This window comes from Marmota marmota, unplaced genomic scaffold (assembly GCF_001458135.2).
Source record: "Marmota marmota marmota unplaced genomic scaffold, marMar, whole genome shotgun sequence".
Classification (NCBI taxonomy): Eukaryota; Metazoa; Chordata; class Mammalia; order Rodentia; family Sciuridae; genus Marmota; species Marmota marmota.
The window spans coordinates 10,108,996-10,113,304 of record NW_026000185.1 but is presented as its reverse complement, the minus strand read 5'-3'; the positions used below and the strand labels follow the sequence as shown (position 1 = coordinate 10,113,304).

Below are 4,309 nucleotides of genomic sequence, written 5' to 3'. Positions count from 1 at the left end.
GAGGAATTGGGGGCATGAGTGTTCCCAGGCTGTGCCGTGGTAACTGATGCTTTGTCGCTTCCTGCTGGTTCTGCCGTGACGGATGGAGACTTCTGGGGTCTCCATACTTCCAACGTTGGTTTCTTGCCCTTAATTCTGCCTCTTCTTCATCCAGCCATTGTTTGTGTAAAGAGAAAGGGTTGTTGCTTTAAATTATGTTGATGCTTTATTAATATGTTAAACGACCCTACTCAGGCCATATTCACTTATTACAGTGCATTATGCGATGCATTAGTAATGAATGGAAGCACTTTGCTTAAAGATCTCCCTATAAATCAGTTGAACACGGGGAAAAAAGAGTCATTGTTTATTTATGAGGTCTGGGAAAGAGATTATACAGAGCAGACCTTATATCCTCCTATTCTAAAAACATTATGAAACATTGATTATATGTTTGCCATTAAGTTTATGCTCCTGTTGCCTTCATGTTTCTGATATATTATTAATCTTTCTTAAGAATTAAACCTCTGAAATCTGCTTTAGATACAGGAATGGAAGGCTGGGGAGCAAGGTGGTGAAGTTGGCTTGGGCAGACATTGGGCGTTCTTGTTCTTTCTGTGTTGAAGGCACGTGCTGTCCTTGTGTGAGGGTGTCAGCACTGCCCAGGGCCCACAGAAACCCTGCTTCCTGAAAAATCCAAATTAACAAGCATTTGGTGGGCACCTCATCTCAGCAAGCAATGATGGGACCAAGGTGCTGTCACAGGGCACAAAATGAAAGGCATCATGGACACGCAGTTTTGGGAACCCTTCCCCACACCATAGTGGTTTCTTTCACAAGATTTCTACAGTGAAATAGTCACAGAAAATCAAAACAAAAAGGTTATGTTTCATAGTTTTGCTAAGATTCTGCCTAGAGATATAATTTTAGAATTTGCTGGCAAAGTGGGCTGAAATAAATATGTGACCTTATATAAAAAGTCTAGGGATCCCCATTAGCCTTTGAACCCCTAAATCTTAACATATGCTACCAGGAAAAATGATGAGCATTACCTAGGATGTGTATGAGGAAAGGGTTCAAGATGACTTGATGTGGCTTCTTGGATGGACCAGGCAGAGGAAGAGTGACCCTCATCACTGGTAGCCATGGCTGAATCATGGTCCTGGAACCTGGGTTCCTATAAGATTATTGTCCCTTCTCTTGAGTGGGATGAAGGGAAATTGAATAAACAGCTGTTCTGAATCTTCTCTTCTTGCTATACCTACTTTGTGCAGGGTTTTATACTCAGACAGTGAGCATACAAAGATAAATAGTAATCAGTCCCCATTTGGAAACTGCTTATAAGGCAGTAGTGGAGGTGAACTTATAAACAAATAAGTAATGACACACTGCAACAAAATCATAATAGCAATCCAACAACTCATGGAGTGCTTATGGGGGGCACAGTGTGAAGCACTTTCTAAGTTCCTACAAGTTTTGGAGGTAGCACTGAGAAGGAAGTAAGGAGCTTTGGTAGCACAGGTTCCCTGCAGGAGGTGGCTTAAAGAAGGAGTAGGAGCTCTCTAGGTAGACAAGATGGAAGGAAACGAATTCAGATGCAAGATGCAAAACAACATAGAAATATCAACTGCATATCTCTATACTGGCACCAAACTATCCAATAAGGAAATTAAGAAAACAATCCCATTCACATATCATCAAAAGAAGAAAACACTTAGAAATAAATTTAACAAAGGAGGTGAACTGTGCAAAAAAAGTATGGCGGTATCTCAAAAATAACTCTACATTATGTTCAATCACTGAAAAATATAAAATGCTGATGAAAGAAATTAATGCAAATTCAAATGGGAAGACATTCCTCATTTGAGAGTTGAAATAATTAACACTGTTAACTTCTTTACTACCCAAAGTGATCTACAGATTCAATGTAATCTCATTCAAAATTCCAATGGCATTTTAATAGGAAATGGAAAAAGACAATCCTAAAATTTTTGTGGAGGCACAAAAGACGTCTAATAGCCAAAGCTATTTTGATCAAGAAGAACAAAGCTGGAGGCAGAACACTCCCTGATTTCAAAACTGATTATGAAGCTATAGTAATCAAGGCAGTAATGGTACTGGCATAAAAACAGTGGCCTATAGACCAGTGGCCAGAATAGAGAGCTCAAAAATAAACCCCTGCATGTACGGTCAGCTGACGTTCAGTAAAGTGCCAACAAAGTGGAATGCAGAAAGGACAGGCTCTTCAACAGTGTTGGGGAAACTGGACATCCACACGCAAAGTATGAAGCTGGATCCTTATACCACACACGACACCAACTAAAATGCATTGAAGACCTACTCATAAGATGTGAAATCATAAAACTCCTAGAAGAAAACACATGGGGAAGACCTTTTTGATATTGGTTTTGGCTACAATTTCGTGAATTTGATTTCAAAAGCACAGGCAACACAATGGAATATTACTCAGTTATAAAGAAGAATGAAATTATGGCATTTGGTGGTAAATGGATGGAACTGGAGAATATCATGCTAAGTGAAATAAGCCAGTCCAAAAAAAACTAAAGGTTAAATGCTCTCTCTGATATCTGGATGCTCACCCATAACAAGGGAGTGTAGGAAGGAGAAGTATAGAAATTCATTGGATTAGACAAAGGGGAATGTAGGGAGGGGAAGGGGGATGGGAATAGGAAAGACAGTAGAATGAGTCAGACATAACTTTCCTATGTTCATATATGAATACATGTCCAGTGAAACTCTACATTATGTTCAATCCCAAGAATAGAATAAAAATTGTAATGGGTTGCACCCCATATATGTAGAATATGTCAAAACATGCCCTATGTATATCCAACAACACCAAGAAAAAGGCCAAAAATAGATAGTTAAGTCTGTATTAAAATGGTAAGTTTCTGTACCACAAAGGAAACAATCAATTAAGTGAAAACACAATCAATAGAATGGGAGAAAATATTTACAAACATATGTCTAATAAATATGTAAAGAATTATATGCCTAAAATATGTAAAGAGTTTCTACAACTCAATAGCAAAAACAAGTCAAACAAACCAAAAACTAACCAAACAAACAAAAAAACCAAACCCCCAAATAATCCTATTAAAAATAGGCAATGGTTTGGGCTGGGATGTGGCTCAAGTGGTAGCGTGCTCGCTTGGCATGTGTGCGGCCCGGGTTCGATCCTCAGCACCACATACAAACAAAGATGTTGTGTCTGCCAATAACTAAAAAAATAAATATTAAAAAAATTCTCTCTCTCTCTCTAAAAAAATTTAAAAAAAAATAGGCAATGGAATTGAAGAGATATTTCTTTTTTAAAAAATATATATCTTTTAAAATCTGTTCTTTAGATATACATGACAGTAGAGTGTATAAAAATATGGAATGCTTCACGAACTTGCATGCCATCATTGTGCAGGGGCCATGCTAATCCTCTGTGTATTGTTCCAATTTTAGTATTTGTGCTGCCAAAGTGAGCACTTGAATAGATATTTCTCCAGAGAAGATATGCAGATAGGCAACAGATAAGTCAAATAGTGTACATCATCAGGGAAATACCAATCAAAATCACAATGAGATACTATCACACCCTCTTAGGATTTGTTTAACAAAAACCCAAAATAGCAAATGTTGATACCGATTTGGGGAAAGGGGAAGCTTTGCACACTGTTGTTGGGAATTGGTACAGCCACTACACAAAAAAGTATGGCGGTATCTCAAAAAATTAAAAACAAAACAACCATACAAATGATTTACCAATTTCACATTTGGACATAGGCAAAGAAATTTCTTCAAAAGATTTTGAAGAGATAATCTATGCTCTCATGTTCATTGCCACATTATTTCCAGTAGCCAAGATGTGGAAGCAAGCTAAATGTCCATGAATGGATGAATGGATAAAGAAAAGGTGGTATATACATATAATATAATAGAATACAGCTCCAAAAGGAATAAAATCCTGCTTTTTGAAACAACATGGATGAACCTGGGGGACATTATACTAAGGGAAATAAACCAACCAGAAGGACAAAAACTACATGATTCCACTAATGTGAGGAATCTAAAATAGCTGGATGCATAGAAGCAGAGAGTAGTCTGGTAGTTGTCAAGGGCTTGTATTGGGGGAAGAGTAATGGGGAGATATTAAGACGGGGTACAAAGTTTTGGTTATACAAGATGATAAGTCCTAGAGACCTTCTGCCTATAGTTAACAATACTATATCATATACTTAATAATTTGTTAAGAGGGTGGATCTTGTTAATTGTTCCCATCATACATGTGTACACACACACACACACACACAATAATAGT

At 37.6% G+C, this 4,309-nt stretch overlaps 1 non-coding gene across 1 annotated transcript; it reads right to left on the bottom strand.

The window, feature by feature from the left end:
* Positions 1-3,370: 3,370 nt before the first annotated feature.
* Positions 3,371-3,477, bottom strand: LOC125612437. Its single transcript, XR_007342799.1, has one exon. It is a non-coding gene; the product is annotated as a U6 spliceosomal RNA (small nuclear RNA).
* Between the last annotated feature and the right edge of the window lie 832 nt (positions 3,478-4,309).